The sequence below is a fragment of the Furipterus horrens genome, unplaced genomic scaffold (assembly GCF_987537825.1).
Source record: "Furipterus horrens unplaced genomic scaffold, mFurHor1.1.pri manual_scaffold_9, whole genome shotgun sequence".
Taxonomy (NCBI): domain Eukaryota; kingdom Metazoa; phylum Chordata; class Mammalia; order Chiroptera; family Furipteridae; genus Furipterus; species Furipterus horrens.
This window is the reverse complement of record NW_028327179.1, coordinates 79,479,595-79,505,996: the sequence shown is the minus strand read 5'-3', so window position 1 is coordinate 79,505,996 and position 26,402 is coordinate 79,479,595. Positions and strand designations below refer to the sequence as shown.

General features: G+C 54.0%; 2 long non-coding RNA genes across 2 annotated transcripts in view; both read right to left on the bottom strand.

The window, feature by feature from the left end:
- LOC150002000 (uncharacterized) overlaps positions 1-26,402 on the bottom strand; it is a 127,648-nt gene that overhangs the window by 9,310 nt on the left and 91,936 nt on the right. The gene's annotated exons all lie outside the window — the stretch shown is intronic.
- LOC150002004 (uncharacterized) lies at positions 17,417-18,551 on the bottom strand. Its single transcript, XR_016513074.1, has 2 exons — positions 18,135-18,551; positions 17,417-17,699 (listed from the first exon to the last, which is right to left on the bottom strand). It is a non-coding gene; the product is annotated as an uncharacterized LOC150002004 (long non-coding RNA).

Here is a 26,402-nt window from a genome sequence, read left to right as displayed (position 1 = left end):
GCAGAGCCCTGTGCATCGCCTGGGAGAGCCCGACACAACACCTAGGGGAGCCCGGAAGATCTCCTGAGAGAGCCCTGCGCAACGCCTGGGAGAGACCCACACTACACCTAGGGGAGCCCAGTGGAGCGCCTAAGAGAGCCCTGCGCTACAGTGGGGAAAGCCCCACACACACCTAGGGGAGCCCGTTGGAGCACCTGAGAAAGCCCCGCACATCGCCCCGGAGAGCCCCGCGCATCGCTTGGGAGAGCCCTACACAACACCTAGGGGAGTCCGGTCCAGCGCCTGAGAGAGCACCGCGCATAGCCATGGAGAGGCCCACACAACACATAGGGGAGCTCGGTCGAGCGCCTGTAAGAGCCCTGCGCATTGCCTTGGAGAAGTACACACAACACCTAAGGGAGCCCGGAGGAGAACCTGAGAGAGCCGCGCACATTGCCTCGGATATCCTCGTGCATCGTCTGGGAGAGCCGGACACAACACCTAGGGGAGCCCGGAGGATCTCCTGAGAGAGCCCCGCGCAACGCCTGGGAGAGCCAGCACAACACCTATGGGACCCCAGTGGAGCGCCTGAGAGAACCCCGCGCATAGCCATGGAGAGGCCCACACAACACCTAGGGGAGTCCGGTCGAGCGCCTGAGAGAGCACCGTGCACAGCCATGGAGAGGCCCACACAACACGTAGGGGAGCCCGGTCAAGCGCCTGAGAGAGCACCGTGCACAGCCATGGAGAGGCCCACACAACACGTAGGGGAGCCCGGTCAAGCGCCTGAGAGAGCCCCGCGCATCGCCTTGGAGAAGCACACACAAAACCTAGGGGAGCCCGGTCGAGAACCTGAGAGAGCCGCGCACATTGCCTCGCAGAGCCCTGTGCATCGCCTGGGAGAGCCCGACACAACACCTAGGGGAGCCCGGAGGATCTCCTGAGAGAGCCCTGCGCAACGCCTGGGAGAGACCCACACAACACCTATGGGAGCCCAGTGGAGCACCTGAGAGAACCCCGCGCATAGCCATGGAGAGGCCCACACAACACGTAGGGGAGCCCGGTCAAGCGCCTGAGAGAGCCCCGCGCATCGCCTTGGAGAAGCACACACAAAACCTAGGGGAGCCCAGTGGAGAAATTGAGAGAGCCGTGCACATTGCCTCGGAGAGCCCCGTGCATCGCCTGGGAGAGCCCGACACAACACCTTGGGGAGCCTGGAGGATCTCCTGAGAGAGCCCTGCGCAACGCCTGGGAGAGACCCACACAACACCTAGGGGAGCCCAGTGGAGCGCCTAAGAGAGCCCTGCGCAACAGTTGGGAAAGCCCCACACACACCTAGGGGAGCCCGTTGGAGCACCTGAGAAAGCCCTGCGCTTCGCCTTGGAGAAGCACACACAACACCTAGGGGAGCCCGGTGAAGAACCTGAGAGAGCTCTGCGCAACAGTTGAGAGAGCCCAACACAACACCTATGGGAGCCCGGTTGAGCGCCTGAGAGAACCCCGCGCATAGCCATGGAGAGGCCCACACAACACCTAGGGGAGTCCGGTCGAGCGCCTGAGAGAGCACCGTGCATAGCCATGGAGAGGCCGACACAACACATTGGGGAGCCCGTTCGAGCGCCTGTAAGAGCACCGCGCATCGCCTTGGAGAAGCACACAACACACCAAGGGAGCCCGGTGGAGAACCTGAGAGAGCCGCGCACATTGCCTCGGAGAGCCTCGTGCATCGTCTGAGAGAGCCGGACACAACACCTAGGGGAGCCCGGAGGATCTCCTGAGAGAGCCCCGCGTAACGCCTGGGAGAGGCCAACACAACACCTATAGAAGCCGGGGGGAGGGCCTGAGAGAACACCGCGCATAGCCATGGAGAGGCCCACACAACACCTAGGGGAGCCCGGTTGAGCGCCTGAGAGACCACCATGCATAGCCATGGAGAGGTCCACACAACACGTAGGGGAGCCCGGTCGATCGCCTGAGAGAACCCCGCGCATTGCCTTGGAGAAGCACATACAACATCTAGGGGATCCCGGTGTAGATACTGAGAGAGCCCCGCATATTGCCTTGGAGAGCCCCGCGCATCGCCTGGAAGAGCGCCACAGAACACCTAGGTGAGCCTGGTGGAGGCCCTGAGAGAGCCCCGCGTAACGCCTGGGAGAGCCCTACACAACACCTAGGGGAGCCCGGTGGAGCGCCCGAGAGTGCCCCGCACATCACCTTGGAGAGGCCCTCACAACACCTAGGGGAGCCCGGTGGAGCGCCCGAGAGTGCCCCGCACATCACCTTGGAGAGGCCCCCACAACACCTATGAGAGCCCGGTGGAGCGCCTGAGCGAACCCCGCGCATAGCCATGGAGAGGCCCACACAACACCTAGGGGAGCCCGGTCGAGTGCCTGAGAGAGCCCCGCGCAAAGCCATGGAGAGGCCCACACAACACGTAGTGGAGCCCGGTCGAGCGCCTGAGAGAGCCCCGCACATCGCCTTGGAGAAGCACACACAACACCTAGGGGAGCCTGGTGGATCGCCTGAGAGAGCCCCGTGCATCTCCTGGGAGAGCCCCACACAATACCTAGGGGAGCCTGGTGGATCGCCTGAGAGAGCCCCGTGCATCGCATGGGAGAGCCCCACACAGCACCTAGGGGAGCCCTGTGGAGCACCTGAGAGAGCCCCGCGCATCTCCTGGGAGAGCCCCACACAATACCTAGGGGATTCTGGTGGATCGCCTGAGAGAGCCCCGTGCATCGCCTGGGAGAGCCCCACACAACACCTAGGGGAGCCCGGTGCAGCGCCTGAGAGAGCCCAGCGCATGGCCCGGGAGAGCGCCACACAACACCTAGGGGAGCCCGGTGGAGCGCCTGGGAGAGCCCCGAGTAACGCCTGGGAGAGCCCCACACAACACCTCTGGGAGCCTGGTGGAGCGCCTGAGAGAACCCCGCGCATAGCCATGGAGAGGCCCACACAACACCTAGGGGAGTCCGGTCCAGCGCCTGAGAGAGCACCGTGCATAGCCATGGAGAGGCCCACACAAAACTTAGTAGAGCCCGGTCGAGCTCCTGAGAGAGCCTAGCGCATCGCCTTGCAGAAGCACACACAACACAGAGGGGAGCCCTGTGAAGAACCTGAGACAGTTGCGCAACAGTTGGGAGAGCCCCACACAACACCTAGGGGAGCCCGGTGGAGCACCTGAGAGAGCCCCGCGCATCACTTGGGAGAGCGCCACAGAACACCTAGGTGAGCCTGGTGGAGCCCCTGAGAGAGCCCCGCGTAACGCCTGGGAGAGCCCTACACAACACCTAGGGGAGCCCGGTGGAGCGCCCGAGAGTGCCCCGCACATCACCTTGGAGAGGCCCGCACAACACCTAGGGGAGCCTGGTGGAGCGCCCGAGAGTGCCCCGCACATCACCTTGGAGAGGCCCCCACAACACCTATGAGAGCCCGGTGGAGCGCCTGAGCGAACCCCGCGCATAGCCATGGAGAGGCCCACACAACACCTAGGGGAGCCCGGTCGAGTGCCTGAGAGAGCCCCGCGCAAAGCCATGGAGAGGCCCACACAACACGTAGTGGAGCCCGGTCGAGCGCCTGAGAGAGCCCCGCACATCGCCTTGGAGAAGCACACACAACACCTAGGGGAGCCTGGTGGATCGCCTGAGAGAGCCCCGTGCATCTCCTGGGAGAGCCCCACACAATACCTAGGGGAGCCTGGTGGATCGCCTGAGAGAGCCCCGTGCATCGCATGGGAGAGCCCCACACAGCACCTAGGGGAGCCCTGTGGAGCACCTGAGAGAGACCCGCGCATCTCCTGGGAGAGCCCCACACAATACCTAGGGGATTCTGGTGGATCGCCTGAGAGAGCCCCGCACATCGCCTTGGAGAAGCACACACAACACCTAGGGGAGCCTGGTGGATCGCCTGAGAGAGCCCCGCGCATCTCCTGGGAGAGCCCCACACAATACCTAGGGGATTCTGGTGGATCGCCTGAGAGAGCCCCTTGCATCGCCTGGGAGAGCCCCACACAACACCTAGGGGAGCCCGGTGGAGCGCCTGAGAGAGCCCAGCGCATGGCCCGGGAGAGCGCCACACAACACCTAGGGGAGCCCGGTGGAGCGCCTGGGAGAGCCCCGAGTAACGCCTGGGAGAGCCCCACACAACACCTCTGGGAGCCTGGTGGAGCGCCTGAGAGAACCCCGCGCATAGCCATGGAGAGGCCCACACAACACCTAGGGGAGTCCGGTCCAGCGCCTGACAGAGCACCGTGCATAGCCATGGAGAGGCCCACACAAAACTTAGGAGAGCCCGGTCGATGGCCTGAGAGAGCCCCGCGCATCGCCTTGGAGAAGCACACACAACACCCAGGGGATCCCGGTGAAGAGCCTGAGAGAGCCCCGCACATTGCCTTGGAGAGCCCCGCGCATCACCTGGAAGAGCGCCACAGAACACCTAGGTGAGCCTGGTGGAGCCCCTGAGAGAGCCCCGCGTAACGCCTGGGAGAGCCCTACACAACACCTAGGGGAGCCCGGTGGAGCGCCCGAGAGTGCCCCGCACATCACCTTGGAGAGGCCAGCACAACACCTATGGGCGCCCGGTGGAGCGCCCGTGAGTGCCCCGCACATCACCTTGGAGAGGCCCCCACAACACCTATGAGAGCCTGGTGGAGCGCCTGAGCGAACCCCGCGCATAGCCATGGAGAGGCCCACACAACACCTAGGGGAGCCCGGTCGAGTGCCTGAGAGAACCCCGCGCAAAGGCATGGAGAGGCCCACACAACACGTAGGGGAGCCCGGTCGAGCGCCTGAGAGAGCCCCGCACATCGCCTTGGAGAAGCACACACAACACCTAGGGGAGCCTGGTGGATCGCCTGAGAGAGCCCCGTGCATCTCCTGGGAGAGCCCCACACAATACCTAGGGGAGCCTGGTGGATCGCCTGAGAGAGCCCCGTGCATCGCATGGGAGAGCCCCACACAACACCTAGGGGAGCCCTGTGGAGCACCTGAGAGAGCCCCGCATATCTCCTGGGAGAGCCCCACACAATACCTAGGGGATTCTGGTGGATCGCCTGAGAGAGTCCCGTGCATCGCCTGGGAGAGGCCCGCACAACACCTATGGGCGCCCGGTGGAGCGCCCGTGAGTGCCCCGCACATCACCTTGGAGAGGCCCCCACAACACCTATGAGAGCCTGGTGGAGCGCCTGAGCGAACCCCGCGCATAGCCATGGAGAGGCCCTCACAACACATAGGTGAGCCTGGTGGAGCCCCTGAGAGAGCCCCGCGCAACGCCTGGGAGAGCCCAACACAACACCTATGGAAGCCGGGTGGAGGGCCTGAGAGAACCCCACGCATAGCCATGGAGAGGCCCACAAAACACCTAGGGGAGCCCAGTCGAGCGCCTGAGAGAGCACCACGCATAGCCATGGAGAGGCCCACACAACACGTAGGGGAGCCCGGTCGATGGCCTGAGAGAGCCCCGCGCATCGCCTTGGAGAAGCACACACAACACCCAGGGGATCCCGGTGAAGAGCCTGAGAGAGCCCCGCACATTGCCTTGGAGAGCCCCGCGCATCGCCTGGAAGAGCGCCACAGAACACCTAGGTGAGCCTGGTGGAGGCCCTGAGAGAGCCCCGCGTAACGTCTGGGAGAGCCCTACACAACACCTAGGGGAGCCCGGTGGAGCGCCCGAGAGTGCCCCGCACATCACCTTGGAGAGGCCAGCACAACACCTATGGGCGCCCGGTGGAGCGCCCGTGAGTGCCCCGCACATCACCTTGGAGAGGCCCCCACAACACCTATGAGAGCCTGGTGGAGCGCCTGAGCGAACCCCGCGCATAGCCATGGAGAGGCCCACACAACACCTAGGGGAGCCCGGTCGAGTGCCTGAGAGAGCCCCGCGCAAAGCCATGGAGAGGCCCACACAACACGTAGGGGAGCCCGGTCGAGCGCCTGAGAGAGCCCCGCACATCGCCTTGGAGAAGCACACACAACACCTAGGGGAGCCTGGTGGATCGCCTGAGAGAGCCCCGTGCATCTCCTGGGAGAGCCCCACACAATACCTAGGGGAGCCTGGTGGATCGCCTGAGAGAGCCCCGTGCATCGCATGGGAGAGCCCCACACAGCACCTAGGGGAGCCCTGTGGAGCACCTGAGAGAGCCCCACGCATCTCCTGGGAGAGCCCCACACAACACCTAGGGGAGCCCGGTGGAGCGCCTGGGAGAGCCCCGAGTAACGCCTGGGAGAGCCCCACACAACACCTCTGGGAGCCTGGTGGAGCGCCTGAGAGAACCCCGCGCATAGCCATGGAGAGGCCCACACAACACCTAGGGGAGTCCGGTCGAGCGCCTGAGAGAGCACCGTGCATAGCCATGGAGAGGCCCACACAACACATTCGGGAGCCCGTTCGAGCGCCTGTAAGAGCACCGCGCATCGCCTTGGAGAAGCACACAACACACCAAGGGAGGCCGGTGGAGAACCTGAGACAGCATTGCGCAACAGTTGGGAGAGCCCCACACAACACCTAGGGGAGCCCGGTGGAGCACCTGAGAGAGCCCCGCGCATCACTTGGGAGAGCACCACAGAACACCTAGGGGTGCCTGGTGGAGCTCCTGAGAGAGCCCTGCGTAACGCCTGGGAGAGGCCAACACAACACCTATGGAAGCCGGGTGGAGGGCCTGAGAGAACCCCGCGCATAGCCATGGAGAGGCCCACACAACACGTAGGGGAGCCCGGTGGAGCGCCTGGGAGAGCCCCGAGTAACGCCTGGGAGAGCCCCACACAACACCTCTGGGAGCCTGGTGGAGCGCCTGAGAGAACCCCGCGCATAGCCATGGAGAGGCCCACACAACACCTAGGGGAGTCCGGTCCAGCGCCTGAGAGAGCACCGTGCATAGCCATGGAGAGGCCCACACAAAACTTAGGAGAGCCCGGTCGAGCGCCTGAGAGAGCCTAGCGCATCGCCCTGCAGAAGCACACACAACACCGAGGGGAGCCCGGTGGAGAACCTGAGACAGCATTGCGCAACAGTTGGGAGAGCCCCACAGAACACCTAGGGGTGCCTGGTGGAGCTCCTGAGAGAGCCCCGCGTAACGCCTGGGAGAGGCCAACACAACACCTATGGAAGCCGGGTGAAGGGCCTGAGAGAACCCCGCGCATAGCCATGGAGAGGCCCACACAACACCTAGGGGAGCCCGGTTGAGCGCCTGAGAGACCACCACGCATAGCCATGGAGAGGCCCACACAACACGTAGGGGAGCCCGGTCGATCGCCTGAGAGAACCCCGTGCATCTCCTGGGAGAGCCCCACACAATACCTAGGGGAGCCTGGTGGATCGCCTGAGAGAGCCCCGTGCATCGCATGGGAGAGCCCCACACAACACCTAGGGGAGCCCTGTGGAGCACCTGAGAGAGCCCCGCATATCTCCTGGGAGAGCCCCACACAATACCTAGGGGATTCTGGTGGATCGCCTGAGAGAGTCCCGTGCATCGCCTGGGAGAGGCCCGCACAACACCTAGGGGAGCCCGGTGGAGCGCCCGAGAGTGCCCCGCACATCACCTTGGAGAGGCCAGCACAACACCTATGGGCGCCCGGTGGAGCGCCCGTGAGTGCCCCGCACATCACCTTGGAGAGGCCCCCACAACACCTATGAGAGCCTGGTGGAGCGCCTGAGCGAACCCCGCGCATAGCCATGGAGAGGCCCACACAACACCTAGGGGAGCCCGGTCGAGTGCCTGAGAGAGCCCCGCGCAAAGCCATGGAGAGGCCCACACAACACGTAGGGGAGCCCGGTCGAGCGCCTGAGAGAGCCCCGCACATCGCCTTGGAGAAGCACACACAACACCTAGGGGAGCCTGGTGGATCGCCTGAGAGAGCCCCGTGCATCTCCTGGGAGAGCCCCACACAATACCTAGGGGAGCCTGGTGGATCGCCTGAGAGAGCCCCGTGCATCGCATGGGAGAGCCCCACACAGCACCTAGGGGAGCCCTGTGGAGCACCTGAGAGAGCCCCGCGCATCTCCTGGGAGAGCCCCACACAATACCTAGGGGATTCTGGTGGATCGCCTGAGAGAGCCCCGTGCATCGCCTGGGAGAGCCCCACACAACACCTAGGGGAGCCCAGTGGAGCGCCTGAGAGAGCCCAGCGCATGGCCCGGGAGAGCGCCACACAACACCTAGGGGAGCCCGGTGGAGCGCCTGGGAGAGCCCCGAGTAACGCCTGGGAGAGCCCCACACAACACCTCTGGGAGCCTGGTGGAGCGCCTGAGAGAACCCCGCGCATAGCCATGGAGAGGCCCACACAACACCTAGGGGAGTCCGGTCCAGCGCCTGAGAGAGCACCGTGCATAGCCATGGAGAGGCCCACACAAAACTTAGTAGAGCCCGGTCGAGCTCCTGAGAGAGCCTAGCGCATCGCCTTGCAGAAGCACACACAACACAGAGGGGAGCCCTGTGAAGAACCTGAGACAGTTGCGCAACAGTTGGGAGAGCCCCACACAACACCTAGGGGAGCCCGGTGGAGCACCTGAGAGAGCCCCGCGCATCACTTGGGAGAGCGCCACAGAACACCTAGGTGAGCCTGGTGGAGCCCCTGAGAGAGCCCCGCGTAACGCCTGGGAGAGCCCTACACAACACCTAGGGGAGCCCGGTGGAGCGCCCGAGAGTGCCCCGCACATCACCTTGGAGAGGCCCGCACAACACCTAGGGGAGCCTGGTGGAGCGCCCGAGAGTGCCCCGCACATCACCTTGGAGAGGCCCCCACAACACCTATGAGAGCCCGGTGGAGCGCCTGAGCGAACCCCGCGCATAGCCATGGAGAGGCCCACACAACACCTAGGGGAGCCCGGTCGAGTGCCTGAGAGAGCCCCGCGCAAAGCCATGGAGAGGCCCACACAACACGTAGTGGAGCCCGGTCGAGCGCCTGAGAGAGCCCCGCACATCGCCTTGGAGAAGCACACACAACACCTAGGGGAGCCTGGTGGATCGCCTGAGAGAGCCCCGTGCATCTCCTGGGAGAGCCCCACACAATACCTAGGGGAGCCTGGTGGATCGCCTGAGAGAGCCCCGTGCATCGCATGGGAGAGCCCCACACAGCACCTAGGGGAGCCCTGTGGAGCACCTGAGAGAGACCCGCGCATCTCCTGGGAGAGCCCCACACAATACCTAGGGGATTCTGGTGGATCGCCTGAGAGAGCCCCGCACATCGCCTTGGAGAAGCACACACAACACCTAGGGGAGCTTGGTGGATCGCCTGAGAGAGCCCCGCGCATCTCCTGGGAGAGCCCCACACAATACCTAGGGGATTCTGGTGGATCGCCTGAGAGAGCCCCTTGCATCGCCTGGGAGAGCCCCACACAACACCTAGGGGAGCCCGGTGGAGCGCCTGAGAGAGCCCAGCGCATGGCCCGGGAGAGCGCCACACAACACCTAGGGGAGCCCGGTGGAGCGCCTGGGAGAGCCCCGAGTAACGCCTGGGAGAGCCCCACACAACACCTCTGGGAGCCTGGTGGAGCGCCTGAGAGAACCCCGCGCATAGCCATGGAGAGGCCCACACAACACCTAGGGGAGTCCGGTCCAGCGCCTGACAGAGCACCGTGCATAGCCATGGAGAGGCCCACACAAAACTTAGGAGAGCCCGGTCGATGGCCTGAGAGAGCCCCGCGCATCGCCTTGGAGAAGCACACACAACACCCAGGGGATCCCGGTGAAGAGCCTGAGAGAGCCCCGCACATTGCCTTGGAGAGCCCCGCGCATCACCTGGAAGAGCGCCACAGAACACCTAGGTGAGCCTGGTGGAGCCCCTGAGAGAGCCCCGCGTAACGCCTGGGAGAGCCCTACACAACACCTAGGGGAGCCCGGTGGAGCGCCCGAGAGTGCCCCGCACATCACCTTGGAGAGGCCAGCACAACACCTATGGGCGCCCGGTGGAGCGCCCGTGAGTGCCCCGCACATCACCTTGGAGAGGCCCCCACAACACCTATGAGAGCCTGGTGGAGCGCCTGAGCGAACCCCGCGCATAGCCATGGAGAGGCCCACACAACACCTAGGGGAGCCCGGTCGAGTGCCTGAGAGAACCCCGCGCAAAGGCATGGAGAGGCCCACACAACACGTAGGGGAGCCCGGTCGAGCGCCTGAGAGAGCCCCGCACATCGCCTTGGAGAAGCACACACAACACCTAGGGGAGCCTGGTGGATCGCCTGAGAGAGCCCCGTGCATCTCCTGGGAGAGCCCCACACAATACCTAGGGGAGCCTGGTGGATCGCCTGAGAGAGCCCCGTGCATCGCATGGGAGAGCCCCACACAACACCTAGGGGAGCCCTGTGGAGCACCTGAGAGAGCCCCGCATATCTCCTGGGAGAGCCCCACACAATACCTAGGGGATTCTGGTGGATCGCCTGAGAGAGTCCCGTGCATCGCCTGGGAGAGGCCCGCACAACACCTATGGGCGCCCGGTGGAGCGCCCGTGAGTGCCCCGCACATCACCTTGGAGAGGCCCCCACAACACCTATGAGAGCCTGGTGGAGCGCCTGAGCGAACCCCGCGCATAGCCATGGAGAGGCCCTCACAACACATAGGTGAGCCTGGTGGAGCCCCTGAGAGAGCCCCGCGCAACGCCTGGGAGAGCCCAACACAACACCTATGGAAGCCGGGTGGAGGGCCTGAGAGAACCCCACGCATAGCCATGGAGAGGCCCACAAAACACCTAGGGGAGCCCAGTCGAGCGCCTGAGAGAGCACCACGCATAGCCATGGAGAGGCCCACACAACACGTAGGGGAGCCCGGTCGATGGCCTGAGAGAGCCCCGCGCATCGCCTTGGAGAAGCACACACAACACCCAGGGGATCCCGGTGAAGAGCCTGAGAGAGCCCCGCACATTGCCTTGGAGAGCCCCGCGCATCGCCTGGAAGAGCGCCACAGAACACCTAGGTGAGCCTGGTGGAGGCCCTGAGAGAGCCCCGCGTAACGTCTGGGAGAGCCCTACACAACACCTAGGGGAGCCCGGTGGAGCGCCCGAGAGTGCCCCGCACATCACCTTGGAGAGGCCAGCACAACACCTATGGGCGCCCGGTGGAGCGCCCGTGAGTGCCCCGCACATCACCTTGGAGAGGCCCCCACAACACCTATGAGAGCCTGGTGGAGCGCCTGAGCGAACCCCGCGCATAGCCATGGAGAGGCCCACACAACACCTAGGGGAGCCCGGTCGAGTGCCTGAGAGAGCCCCGCGCAAAGCCATGGAGAGGCCCACACAACACGTAGGGGAGCCCGGTCGAGCGCCTGAGAGAGCCCCGCACATCGCCTTGGAGAAGCACACACAACACCTAGGGGAGCCTGGTGGATCGCCTGAGAGAGCCCCGTGCATCTCCTGGGAGAGCCCCACACAATACCTAGGGGAGCCTGGTGGATCGCCTGAGAGAGCCCCGTGCATCGCATGGGAGAGCCCCACACAGCACCTAGGGGAGCCCTGTGGAGCACCTGAGAGAGCCCCACGCATCTCCTGGGAGAGCCCCACACAACACCTAGGGGAGCCCGGTGGAGCGCCTGGGAGAGCCCCGAGTAACGCCTGGGAGAGCCCCACACAACACCTCTGGGAGCCTGGTGGAGCGCCTGAGAGAACCCCGCGCATAGCCATGGAGAGGCCCACACAACACCTAGGGGAGTCCGGTCGAGCGCCTGAGAGAGCACCGTGCATAGCCATGGAGAGGCCCACACAACACATTCGGGAGCCCGTTCGAGCGCCTGTAAGAGCACCGCGCATCGCCTTGGAGAAGCACACAACACACCAAGGGAGGCCGGTGGAGAACCTGAGACAGCATTGCGCAACAGTTGGGAGAGCCCCACACAACACCTAGGGGAGCCCGGTGGAGCACCTGAGAGAGCCCCGCGCATCACTTGGGAGAGCACCACAGAACACCTAGGGGTGCCTGGTGGAGCTCCTGAGAGAGCCCTGCGTAACGCCTGGGAGAGGCCAACACAACACCTATGGAAGCCGGGTGGAGGGCCTGAGAGAACCCCGCGCATAGCCATGGAGAGGCCCACACAACACGTAGGGGAGCCCGGTGGAGCGCCTGGGAGAGCCCCGAGTAACGCCTGGGAGAGCCCCACACAACACCTCTGGGAGCCTGGTGGAGCGCCTGAGAGAACCCCGCGCATAGCCATGGAGAGGCCCACACAACACCTAGGGGAGTCCGGTCCAGCGCCTGAGAGAGCACCGTGCATAGCCATGGAGAGGCCCACACAAAACTTAGGAGAGCCCGGTCGAGCGCCTGAGAGAGCCTAGCGCATCGCCCTGCAGAAGCACACACAACACCGAGGGGAGCCCGGTGGAGAACCTGAGACAGCATTGCGCAACAGTTGGGAGAGCCCCACAGAACACCTAGGGGTGCCTGGTGGAGCTCCTGAGAGAGCCCCGCGTAACGCCTGGGAGAGGCCAACACAACACCTATGGAAGCCGGGTGAAGGGCCTGAGAGAACCCCGCGCATAGCCATGGAGAGGCCCACACAACACCTAGGGGAGCCCGGTTGAGCGCCTGAGAGACCACCACGCATAGCCATGGAGAGGCCCACACAACACGTAGGGGAGCCCGGTCGATCGCCTGAGAGAACCCCGCGCATAGCCATGGAGAGGCCCACACAACACCTAGGGGAGCCCGGTTGAGCGCCTGAGAGACCACCACGCATAGCCATGGAGAGGCCCACACAACACGTAGGGGAGCCCGGTCGATGGCCTGAGAGAGCCCCGCGCATCGCCTTGGAGAAGCACACACAAAACCTAGGGGAGCTCGGTCGAGAACCTGAGAGAGCCGCGCACATTGCCTCGCAGAGCCCTGTGCATCGCCTGGGAGAGCCCGACACAACACCTAGGGGAGCCCGGAGGAGCGCCTGAGAGAGCCCTGGGCAACGCCTGGGAGAGACCCAAACAACACCTATGGGAGCCCGGTGGAGCACCTGAGAGAACCCTGCGCATAGCCATGGAGAGGCCCACACAACACGTAGGGGAGCCCGGTCAAGCGCCTGAGAGAGCCCCGCGCATCGCCTTGGAGAAGCACACACAAAACCTAGGGGAGCCCGGTGGAGAAATTGAGAGAGCCGTGCACATTGCCTCGGAGAGCCCCGTGCATCGCCTGGGAGAGCCCGACACAACACCTTGGGGAGCCTGGAGGATCTCCTGAGAGAGCCCTGCGCAAAGCCTGGGAGAGACCCACACAACACCTAGGGGAGCCCAGTGGAGCGCCTATGAGAGCCCTGCGCAACAGTTGGGAAAGCCCCACACACACCTAGGGGAGCCCGTTGGAGCACCTGAGAAAGCCCTGCGCATCGCCTTGGAGAAGCACACACAACATCTAGGGGAGCCCGGTGAAGAACCTGAGAGAGACAAATGTCTACATTTGTCTAGATGAGTTCCTGTCAAGCTCATCCTAATAACAGCTGGTCTGCAAAATACTGTGCTACCTTTTAACATTTAACAAGAATAACATTTAGTAATAAAATTTAGAACTGTCCAGACCTTGAGACCGTATCCTACCTGACTACGAACTGCTTGAGGGCAGAGCCATGGATGGTATTTCTCTTGTCTTCTTCCCTGCCTAGCAAAGTGTCTGAGGTACACCAGATGTCAATCAATGTTGGTTGAATAGAGCAATGAATGGGTAGATGGCCACGTGAATGAAGCAATAACTGACTAAATGATTGCATGAACAAATGATGATGCTAAGAATAGGGCTCCAAATCTGCTGAAAACCCCACTAAATGAAAACTTGTAGTGATGAAGGGGGCTCCAGGTGATGGAAGTTTCATTTCTAAGGGCTTCAGTCCCTCACCTCATACCCTGTAGCTCAAAGTTCTTTTCAGGGTATTGCGTTTTAGACCTGCATGGGCATAGGAACAGTGATGTAGGTCTCAGAAGAAGCTTAAGCATATTCATTGGAGGCACCTGGGTAGGTTTCATTACAATCACCTGTGTCTGGGATGACAATGGCCTGCCGTGAGGCAGGTTAAGGAATGTCCCCATGTTTCTCAAAGTGCTTCCCCAAGGGCAAGGATTTAGTCCTGGTCTCTGTTAGGGTACTGTGAAAACGTGGCAACAGAGAAGTAATGAAGGTCATTGGCTAAGCTGTAACCTCCCCTCCACGGAGGTCAGAGGATATTGCATACCCAAGCCCTACACAGCAGCTCTCAGATAACAGTTATTCTCCTTGAACTCCTGCAGTCCTCACTGGGCCAGAGACCACTGCTACCCCAAAATGAAAATGTGAGCAATATGCACATGCATTTAAAAGTTCCCAGAAGAGAGAAGGGCCACTCCCAGTTCAAGATGAAAGCCCTGGATTCTATGATAAGTAGAGGAAAGGTCCTGGGCACCTGGGGCCTGTTGGGCCAGGGCAGAAGCAGAGGGAAATAGAAAAGTTTTCTCTCTGTCTCTGTCTCTCTCTCTTTTCTCTCTCTCTTGGTTTTATCTTGTTTATGTTAGGCCTGTAGTTGGAGAAGTTTGGACGATCAAGGCACCAGAATAGGCCACCTAAAGACCAGCATGGAAAGAGAACCAACCACTTCTACTGCAAAGGCAAGGCCAACCAGCACCAGCTACATAATTTGCAGAGCACAGTACGAAATTAAAATGAGAGATTTCTTATATGAAAATTATCAAAAAGTATTAAAAATTCAGGATAGTGACAGCAGAGCATTAAACCAAGTGTGGGGCCCTTTGCATGAGACCTTGTGTGACCAACTCCCAGGTCTCTTGTCTGGAGAGCCAGCCACAGACTCAGCACCTCCAGGAACATGATGTTCAGTCCAAACCACTCACACCCAGCTCCCCTGCCTCAAGCCTGTGTTCCTGTTGTCACTTCCACCTGGAACACCTTTCCTCCCTGCTATGCCCCATCTTTCTCTTGGATGTTGGCTAGGATGTTTGCTTATAATAACGTATTAAGTAACATATTAAGGATACATCTTTTATGTTTTTCTATATATGTGCTATATGTAACAATGAAAATGTTCTTTAAGAAAAACAGCAACTTTATCTATGGAGCTTGACTTTTGCTTGAAGTAAGTAGTTTGCAAGATAGCTCACTGTGGTTCATGTTGGAATGAAGTGATTACTTTGAGTACCAGGATAGGGAAAGAGGAGTTAATGTTAGCCAGAAGTAACAGGGAAAGTTGCTCAGGAGACCTGGGTTTGCAGCAAGGCCATGAGAAAGGCAAAATTTAGCTAGAGAGGAGAGGCCAGCCTTCTGGGTGGAGGGAAAGACAGAGCCCTAGGACTCATGGTGGAACTGAATCTGTCTGTGCCAGGCCAGGCACAAGATGATGGTGGCTACCTCGAATAGGAGAAAGCTGGGGGACTGTGCGAGACCATGTTTATTGATCACATTAATACTCCCTGTACAGTCAAGGAAAATTGCCATGCGGGGTTGTGTGTGTGCACACACACGTGCACGTGTGCACATTTATATAGAATCTGATCATTTGCTGCTGGAGAATGTCTGAAAACTAAGGGAGACAGTGATGGTATTCCATCACAGTTGTGTGCTCTGCTTTTAGAGCTGGTAGGTACAGCAAGAGTGAGAGGAGAAATGACAGGAGAACAGGCCATGAGTCTAAAAGATTTATTCGGCTGGCTGCGACAGGCGGGCTGAGACCCTAAGGAGCCCACGGCCAACAAGAGAAAGGCAGGGGTTTTTAAAGGGTAAGGGAGAAGGGGGTTGAAGGGACTCTCTGTTGTTGGCTTTGGGGGAGTTGGCTCCGACAACAGAGAGGCTTACTAAAACAGAAAAGTTACTAACTTCTTGCTGGCGGCAATGATATCTTTGAGGGACTTGGGCATTGCCAGCAGGCTAAGATATCTCTGAAGGACACAGGACTTCACTGGTGTCAGCAGTTATGCTGGGACAGCAGATTGATTGGGGTTTAAGCAGCCCCTGACACCAGCAGTTACAGTGGGGGCTTTGCTAAAACTAGACCTGGATTACCAGAACTCAGGTCTTATGCCTAAGAAGTTCAGCACTGCTACACTCTAGCTGGCTGACTTTGGTAGCTTCAGGAGCTCAGTTTCCTCATCTGTGAACTAGTGTCAGAAAAGTCCCAAATCTGGGATGCAGAAAGAGAAGAAACTTTATCCAAGTGAACAGTTTGCAAACCAGGGGAATGCAGCCTCAGGTGGAAACCAAAAGTGTAGCTGCATCCCACTCGCCACAAAGTTTCTACCCTGGTTCCTGACTGGTCCATTTTTATGCAAATTAGAAGTCCAATTCACCCAGTTCTAATTCGTCTCAAGAGCATAGTGTTGATTGGTCAGAACTGTGCATCCTGACTGGTCGTTATTGAGCCACTCCAATTGGTCAGTATAGATGCAAATGACGACATAGCTTCCCAGTTCCAATGGGATGGGGCAGGTCTCAGTCCACCTGTTGAAATGCAATACCAGGAACTCCTTATGAGGTGGCACAAGCACAGTGGAGGAGGTTAAATTCTCTGTCTGTGGCCTTTCCCTGAAATGAAGAGTGAGAGGCCTCTCTCTGTTGGCAACGGCTGCTAGACTCTAGTTATGAATTTATGTCCACTTAACCTTGAGGAGTCCTTCTTGGCAGATATATTCCTTCTTGAGGTTTACAATGGGAATAATCACAAAGTCCACATTTTAGGATTGGTTTTGTGAAGATGAAATGAATCAATATATGCATTATTCTTAAATGCCCAGGACATAGTAAATATTCCACAAATATCACTCTGTTACTATAGGAGCCAAGTCAGATTTATGGCAGAATATGATTCTTGAGTCAAACTCTTGTCTGAGATGTCTCTGGGGGTGGAAGGATGACCCAAATTTGTCTGTGCTTTCTACCTGATACATTTTTAAGAAGTAGAACACCTTGGAGCATTCCCCCGTATGAATGACTCTACGCACAGGTGGAAGGCAATTTCCCTAGGACATTGTGACTAGTCTTCCAGATAGCTGGCACTCAGAGGAACACCTTGCACATTTCAAAAAATAACTTCTTAATGCACATCTGCTCAATTTTCCTTTCTCTCCTCTTTGTTTCCTTTTCTCTCATCTTACTTTGGGCCTCTTGAGCACATTAACAAGACTGAGAAAATTTCCCCAGTCCCTTTTGTAACTGCAATATGATTTAGTGTACTTCTGATCATTCTTTTATTGTGGGTACATGGATTCTTTTGACCTTTTAAAGGAGCCTTGTTCTATGTGCTTGTCCTTTGTGACTGTGACATGGGATAATAGAAGGAAATAGACTGTGATTAGTTACAGTGTGGATTTTTCCCCCCCTAAAGCTACACTCACATTCAGGTGCATCTGTCATTGACTCGATATCTTCAGAGTCTTTTTTTTGTGATTTATTAGTTTGAGACCAGGATTCATGGGAAGTATAATTCTCATAAAAAGTTTAGTTGGATGCCAAGAGAATACGTTTAGGACCATGAAGCAATTCAGAGATAAAATTTGGATTTGATTTTGAACATTTCAATGCACTGAATTTTATTCAAGAACAAAATATGAGGAAATACAAGATAGCCCAGTTATTTTGTTGTGGTGAAATTAGAACATGTATTATCAGAAAATACATTCTCTTTCTGCATTCTTTGGGGTAAAGGCTTAGCGGAGACTCTGTGATGTTTTATGTGAATCGCATATATAGCGTGGGACAAGAAATGATAAGAAGAGGTGTGGTGGGCACGGCAAGTGACTTGGTTTTGTTGTATTGTTTTCTTCTTTAAAGATGGCAGAAATCTTAATGGGAGAAAGAAACAAGAAGTATTAAAGGTAATTGACCCTAGAAATAAGAAGAGCAACCAAGAATTCAAGGATAATAAGGAATTAGTGTTAATGATATTAAGGATTACAGTGGCTGGCGATGCTATTGCGTCATAAAATGTAAGGAGAGAAATGTAATAATGTCTATAAAATACCTAATATCTGAAATAGTCCAGCACAACAAAAATATAGAGACGTAAGAATCCTGAAACATCAATTCAAAACAATATATGTACCCCTATATTCGTAGCAGTGCTATTTACAATAGCCAAGATTTGGAAACAGCCTAAGTACCCATCAGTATATGAGTGCATTAAAAACAAACAAACAAAAACAAACAACAACAACAACAAAACGGGTACATTTAGACAATGCAATACTACACAGCAGTAATAAGGAGGGAATTCTTACCTTTTGCAGCAGCATGGATGGAACTGGAGACTATCATTTTAGTGAAATAAGCCATTTGGTGAAAGACAAATATGGTCTCACTTATAAGTAGAATCACTTGAACAAAATCAACTAATGAGCAAAATAGAACCAGAGGCAAAGAAACATGGAACAGAGTGACAGCTGTAAAAGGGAGGGTGGGGTGGGAGGAGGTGGGGACTGGTCAATAGAAGGTGAAGGGATTAGTCAAAGAATATGAATGAATGAATGACCCGTGGACACAAGCGACAGTGTGGGGATTGACTGTGGCAGTTGTGCGGCCTGGGTGGAGGAAAGCAGAGGGGGAAAAATTGGGACAACTGTAATAGCATAAACAACAAAGTATTTAAATTAAAAACATAAATAAAATACACAGATGATAAGAATAAAGTTGGAAAACTCACACTACCTGATTTCAAGAATTACTATCAATCTATGGTAATTAAGACATTGTAGTATTGGCCTGAAGATAAACAGATAGAACAATGAATTAGAATAGGGATTCCAGAAATAGACCTACATAAATATAGTCAATAAAATATTGACAAAGGTATATAAACAGCTTCAAAATAAACTGTGTTGAGATAACTGTGCATTCACGTAAAAAGGTAGTCTTGGCCCACACCTCATATCTGATACTGAAGATAATTCAAAATGAATCATAGATCTATATGTGAAACATACAATATAAAACTTTAAGAAGAAACTACAACTGCGAACATTTTGGTATATGATGTCTTGGTAGTATTTTATGCATATAACATTTTGTCAGACTGTGTATACTATGCTTATAGCCAGATTTTGCTACTTAACTGTACACAATTAATATATCTCCATTTCACTAAAAGACTCCTCCTGCCTCTTCGTAACAGAGAGACCTACTCCCCCACACCACCCCTCACCCCTGCCCAGGAAATGGGGGAGTACTTGGGAAGCACGGGAGGACTGACAAGCAGGGCAATGCTGCACATCTTAGCAGAAAGAATCATGTAGGGCTCATGCGTCAGGTTAGGGAGCTGACTGGATGGAGGGATATACCTTGCTATCTACTTGCACTGCGAAGGGGATTCTGGCGGATATTGTTAAAGAGTGGAGAGTGTGGAAATACTGCACTCTCCTTTCCCCTCTTCCTGCTGGTTTTGTCAGCCACTAGGGACTTGATTCCTTTACCTGTGGGCCTTGGAGACCCTTGTGCTCTGGGAACATTGTCCTTCCCCAAGTGCCCAAGGCCTGCATGGTCTTAGAATGTATGCAAACACCAGCACAGCAACTCGAAGGGCAACAAATGCATATGGGAAGTGGGTAAAGTCACTGGAAAGGGGGCGAGTATCGGGAAAATTGCCAGAAACCAGGCTGTGGCATTGTCCCCTCTTTGAGCCCCGACCACAAAGCAGTGAAGCGGGTTGCCCCGCCCTGAAAATTACCTAAGGCTCTCCCCCACACAACTTATAGGAGCCTTGGATAATCGGCCATGCTCTTAAGACAGGGAGTAAAAGCAGCTCTACTTAATACACACAAACATACACAGGGAGGCTGCCAAATTGAGGAGGCAAAGAAATAAGGCCCAAGTGAAAGAACAGGACAAAACTCCAGAAAAAGAAATGAACAAAACAGAGATAGTCAACCTATCAGATTCAGAGTTCAAAACACTGGTGATAAGGATGCTCAGAGAACTTGTTGATATGGCAATAAAAGAAAGAAAGATATGAAGGTTACATTAAATGAAATAAAGAAATATATACAGGGAATCGACAGTGAAGGGAAGGAAATGGGATTCAAATCAGTGATTTGGAACGTGAGGAATTAATAAACTTTCGACCAGAACAGAAAGAAGAAACAACAATGCAAAAACACGAGGAGAGGATTAGGAACCTCTGGGACAACTATAAACATACCAAAATTCAAATCATAGGAGTGCCAGAAGGAGAAAAGGAAGAGCAAGAAATTAAAAATTAGTGGAAAAAAATAGTGAAAGGAAATTTCCCTAATTTGGTGAAAGAAATCGACATACAAGTCCAGGAAGCACCAGGTCCCAAACAAGTTGACCACACCAAGACATATCATGATTAAGATGCAAAAGTTTAAAGATAAAGGGAGATTCTAAAAAGCAGCAAGAGAAAAGCACACAGTCACCTACAACGGAGTTCTTATAAGACTATCAGCTGATTTCTCAAAAGAAACTTGCAGGCAAGAAAGGACTGACAAGAACTATTCAAAGTCATGGAAAGCAAGGACCTACAACCAAGACGACTCTAGCCAGCAAAGCTATCATTTAGAATGGAAGGGCAGATAAGTGCTTCCCAGACAAGGTCAAGCGAAAGGAGTTCATCATCACCAAGCCATTAATACATGAAATGTTAAAGGGACTTAGTTAAGAAAAAGAAGTTCAAAACTATAAACCTTCAAATGACTACAAACTTACAACCAATAACAACTGAATCTCAAAAAACAAAAACAAAGACAAAAACAAACTGAGCACACAACCAGAACACAGAGAATCATAGGTATGGGGATCATTTCGAGGGTTATCAGCTGGGCAGGGGAAGGGAGAGAATGAAGAAAATGGTGCAGGGACTCAGAAGCAGAGTTGGTAGGCTCAAAGCAGACAGGGGATGTCAAGAATAGTATAGGAAATGGAGACGCCAAAGACCTTACTTACATGCACGACCCATGGACATGAACTAAGGGGGGTGTTGCTGGAGGGAAGGGTGGTACTGGGTGGAGGTGGGCAGAAGGGGACAACTGGGACAACTGTAACAGCATAATCAATAAAAAATAGTTAAAAAAAAAAGAAGTGAGCCAAGTTGGAGCTACTTTTAGCTTACTGGGAAGCCAGACACCAGGAGAACTTGGAGACAGGATCAGGAAGTAAGCCTGGGTTTAGCTGCTGCTGCCCACTTCTTCCCTGGCTGTAAGCCTCCTGGGGGGGTCCCTTAGAGTTCAAGAGCAAATAAGAAGGCCCTGCCCTGGAAGGGGCATGGGCATGGTCTAGAGTGAGCCCTCGCTGAGTCTTTTGTCTGAGGGCTTTTATCTTTTTCATGTGGGTGAGAATCTTAGGGGAGGTTTCCATCAGAATATTCATTGGCTTTCCAAGTGCATATTTAATATGCTGATGTGTCCAAATGAGCACAGAGGGGGATTTGGGAACATTCTTTGGTCTGTTACTGTTATCTTGAGTCTGCCTGGCTTTTAGTGGAGATTTTGTTATTTGTTCCTGACTTCATCTGTCCTTGGGGTTAGCTGGCACGCGTGACATTAATTGGGTCTCTGTTCCCTATTTCCCGGACCAGGGAGATTTCAGCTATGTGCTCTTTGGTTAGGGAGGAGAGGTATGGACTATTTGCTTTCAAGTGCCCTTGGTCAGGGGAGACAAGATCTTGCGATTCACCAGCTGGCTGCAAGTTGCTCAAACTGTTTGGCCTTGTTTAATTTTTTGGTCTCAGTTCCCCCATTTCACTTGCCCAGGAATTGTGCCAGCTTCTTACTACCCTGTCACAACATGACCTTGTTCACTTCTAACTAGCTCCTAAAAGCTCTACTTTCTAACAACATCACAAGGAGGGGGAGGGAGTCAGCACATGAATTAGGGCGGGGGCACATTCAGTCTATACCATAGGGTCAACGAACTGGCAGTCTCTGCAGGACCAGAAATTGTGACAGTGGAGGAAGGGGGGCAGCTGCCTGGGAAGGCCAGGAAGGTATGGGCAGAAAGTGGGACGTTGAGGATAAAGATTTCAGAGGTGAGAAGTTTGTGTCGATATCAAAATCAGTGCACGGCTGCGGTGAAATAATGGAAAACACTGTGTGGCGTGAGGCGTCAGAGAACTGAGGAGCCAAAGCATGAAGATGGGCCCTCGTGAAGCTGTTGTGATTGTTATTAAGGCTGGCAGGAACCAAGTGAACAAAGGGCCCGGGGTGGTGAGAGCATAGTCAGATGGCTGGTGTAAACTCAGCAGGGCAGTTTCCACAAGGGAGGGGGCAATGAGCTGTGTGAGGCAATGGGGAGTAAGGAGAACACCGGCCTCTCCCTCTTGTCATGAAGTGATAGGATAATCGGGGGAAAAAGCTTATTTGAAGGAAGGATTCAAGGGAGGTGGTACCTTCAGAAGTCACCACATGTTGTGAAGATAAGGAGGCAGGGAGATATTTTCATCTCGGACGAGGCTGCGGACATCAGGGAGTCTGCTGCTGACGGGCTGAATTGTAGGGGTTGGACAGGACGACCCTGCGACCGTGGGGAAGGTCAATAGGCTGAGGCAGGGGAGGGGCTGTCCCCGCAGCGTCAAGTGAGAATGTGGAGGAGGATGGCTGTTTCTTGGTTGCTCTTAAGGCAAAGAGGGAATTGAGACTGAAAGGAGGGATTTCTAACGGAGGAAGTTTATATAATTATCACACTTGGAGAGATTTCTAAAGGAGGACGTTTATAAATTTTCCACTGTGAGCCCCAACTCTTCCCTGGGTGCTCCAGCCACTCGTGGGGCTACCACCCCGTGAGCTTTCAGCCAGTGCTGCGAGGCCCACAGAGTAAATAATATGCAATGTGTCCAACAACCACCAACTACTCTCTTCTTGGATACAGTCACTTTAAAGACAGCAGTTGCAGTCTCTGAATATTGTTTTGTTCATTCCCACGGCATTTAATAATGAGGCTTTTTACACAGACATCAAGTTGACGTTTTCTTCAATGTAGGGGTCTGAACTAGATTCCCTGAATAGGCCACATCCCAAAACATTTTTGATAATAATCTGTTTCCCTTAAAGGGTGTAGTAGTTATAAAAAGCCGTGTGTTTTGTTTCATTTTATGGAAGAGCGAATAAAATGGATGATTTTTAAAAATACCTTCAGTATCCAAAGTTGTGCTTTGTAATTTTTGATCGAGCAATTCCACTTCTTAGAAATTATCTTAAAGATGAAATTGGAATGTTCAATAATATGTACAATATATATATTGAAAACACATCTAGTCGGGGGAGATTGCAGCGTGCCTACATGCCCAGCTAGAGTTTGGTTAAATAGATCGATACCTTCACATGACCTGCCATGCACCCATTAAAAAGCAAGATTTTGGTTACATCCATCTGACTTGCGAAGACATTTAGAAGTGAGTAAAATGTAAACGCTTGTTGCACAGCAGCAGAGGTAACATGATCCCATTTGCTTTCAATGTTAGATGGGGATGTGAATGTTCGTTCTCTCAATAAGTGATTGGATCTGTTAGGTGCCAGGTACTGTCTTGGATGCTGGGGACAGATCTATATTCAGGGTCCTTGACCTCATAGAGTGTACATTTTAGTAGAAGAGACAGATGGTAAGTAAGCAAGTAAACAGATTAGAATTCATGATCGCGCTTAGTGCTAGGAAGGACAAAGTGTGAGAGAGAGACTCATAGTGTGGAAGGACGAGAGCCAAGTCAAATCTCTCCAAGGAAGTGCTATTTGAGCAAAAGCTTAAAGGATGAGTGGAGACAGCAGTGAGAACAGTGGGAAAGAGCATTTCAGAGGGAAAGGCCAAGACAGATGTCTGAGGCCATAAGCAGCTTAGAATGTTCTAGAAATTCAGTGAGAGCCAAACAGAAGGAGTGAGGGCAGAGTAGTCTCAGCTGAGGTTGGGGGCAGGGGCATGAGGCCTTGCTGGTGGTCATCTAGGGCCTTAGGGACCGTGGTTAGGAAACTGGATTTTATTCCAACTGAGGTGAAAGGGGTAAAAGTAAAGGGACTATCTCCAAGGTCCTTTGTGTGTGTGTTGGGGTGGGAAATGGGTTGAGGCGGGTAACTGGTGGTGCAGCTGGGAGCATTGTTGATAGGTCAGATGTGGAAGGAGGGGGGAAAGGAAGGATTAAGGGGTCTGAGCAACGTGGTGGAAATCGCTATCGTTTAAGGAGCTAGTGAAGATCAGGAAAGGTGTGTTTTTATTGGTAAGGGGAGGGGGAGGATGTGAATAGATATTAAAAGTTTGATTTACAAAGTACCTTCATTTTGAAACTTCCGCATCTAAATGGAGTTGTCGGGTGGGTAACTGGATATCTGAAACTGAAAGTCATGGAAGAAGGATGACCTTAAGACTGGATGAGGTGATTTTAGGGACTAAGTGTAAAGAGAAGTCCCATGACAAAAACCTAATGTATTGAAGTTAAGTAAGGGAGACAAAGCTGGAAGAAGAGGATCAGAAATAGTTGACCAATGAAGCCCTGGTGACGTAGCTCAGCTGGTTAGGGTATCAACCTGATACACCAAGGTTGCGTTTCGATCCCCACTCAGGGCACATACAAGCAGCAACCAATGAATGCATAAGTAAGTGGAACAATAAATCTCTCTCCCTCTCTCTCCCCTTCCTTGCTCTCTCTAAAATCAATACATACAATTTTAAAGAAAGAAAGAGTTGATCAATGAGAGAACAAGGAGAGAGGGTGTTACAAATAATGAGAGTTTGTGCGTATATGTGTACATAGGAAAGGTCAAGATTCTAGAAGATACTCATCAACATGTCAACTGTGGTTGTTTCTGTTTGGTAACATTTTAGATGAATTTAGTTTCTATCTTAGGCTGTTCTATAATTTTAGAATTTAGTCCAAGATAATTACTTTTGTGTAATAGACTCAAACAGCATAACATTTATAATGTAAAGAGTTAAATTTTCCACACTCTTAACCCTCCCCCTTATCTACGATCCAGGAAAACTACCTCTTTACAGTTTGGTGTATGTTCTTCTAGGCATTTTTGTCCATACTTACAGAAGAATGAATACAAATGTTTGTATAAGTATACATATGCGTACTTCTGAGTAACATAAATCATATACTAAACATATGCATATTCTTGCTTTGTTCCCTCAGCAATAAAGTAGGATTCCTTCCTAAGTCATACATATTAATCTACTTATTTTCTAGTTTATAATTTCTACATTCAATTTTCTATTGATGAACATTCAGGTAATTTTAAATTATTGTTTCTAATAAGTCTGCAGTGAATACCCTTGTATATATCTTGAATGACTCTCATTATCAGGCAGAAAAGTAATTATTTTCTTTTGGGGAAACAAAAATAACTAATCTCCTAATCAAAATAGTACTGCAAGGGGATATGGAAAGAAGACTAATCTGGGCTAAAGATATTAGACTAAGTCCCAGCCCTAATGGAGAATTGGAGAAATGTGAATTAACTGTATCTGTTATAGTGTTATAGTTGATCACGTGTAACAGATTGTAGCAGCCAAATCAAAGAGGGGTCCCATCCCTCCCCAACCCTGGTTCCTGTAAGCAGCAGCCAAGAAGGAGCTTATCCAGGGCTGGTGACTAGTAGCTTTAAGTTGTAAGTGGAGCCCAGGGTTGTTGCTTTTTAGCTTCCTGCTCGGCCATCCTTCCCATGCTTCGGGCCACAGACTGCCTGCTCTACCTCTAAGCATCTCTTCTATACTTCAGGCAGTATGTTCGCACCTGCCCATCAGACAAGTACCAGCTGGGGATGGTGCACACTCCTTAGACTGAATATGCCCACAGCTGACTCTTAGCCTCTGCTTCCCCTGCCAGCCCAGTCCAGAACCTTCCTTCCTGAGCTCATGGCAACCCCATCCACTGCTCTCCCTGAGCTTAGACTCTTAAGTTTCACACTTCCCCCTTCCAAGTTTTGTGGCAACTCTCAGAGGAGTCTCCTATATGATCTAGCTTAAATTTCCCCGAATAACTACAGGTTATCCATCCACAACACCCATCTAGCACATCATTCCCCTGCTGAATACCGTGATGGCTCTGTCAGCCTGGCATTCAGCCTCATCTCCTACCCATCACCCTAAGACTTCTCTTTACTGCTAGATGTTTCTCAAACGTGCTATGGAGCTCTGTCATTACATAACAGGATATGGTGGATTTACAATATGTCAACTTATTCAGGCTGAACTACCTATCTCAGAATCCCTGCTCTTTTATATTTCTGGATAGAACGGGCCACAGAGGGTTCAGTGGGAGATTTGGAAGGCCGAGTAATAAGGCTGCCACTCAGTAGCGAGTATGAGTTGCTGCCCACCTGCCAACTAGACTCCATGTTGTGGGGCAGCACCTTGGCCTGGGACTGCTCTGCCCTTCCTCACCCTCCATCAGCTCCCCTCCTGGACCCGGTGTATGTGCAGCTCTATGACACAGGCCAGGGGTGCGCCTAGTTCTGTGACACAGACCCTGGCTTCTGCAGGACACTCATCACCAAGACTGGAGACAACAGACTGCCGGCTTTCTTCAGTCTGTCTGTGTGGGCGAGCTC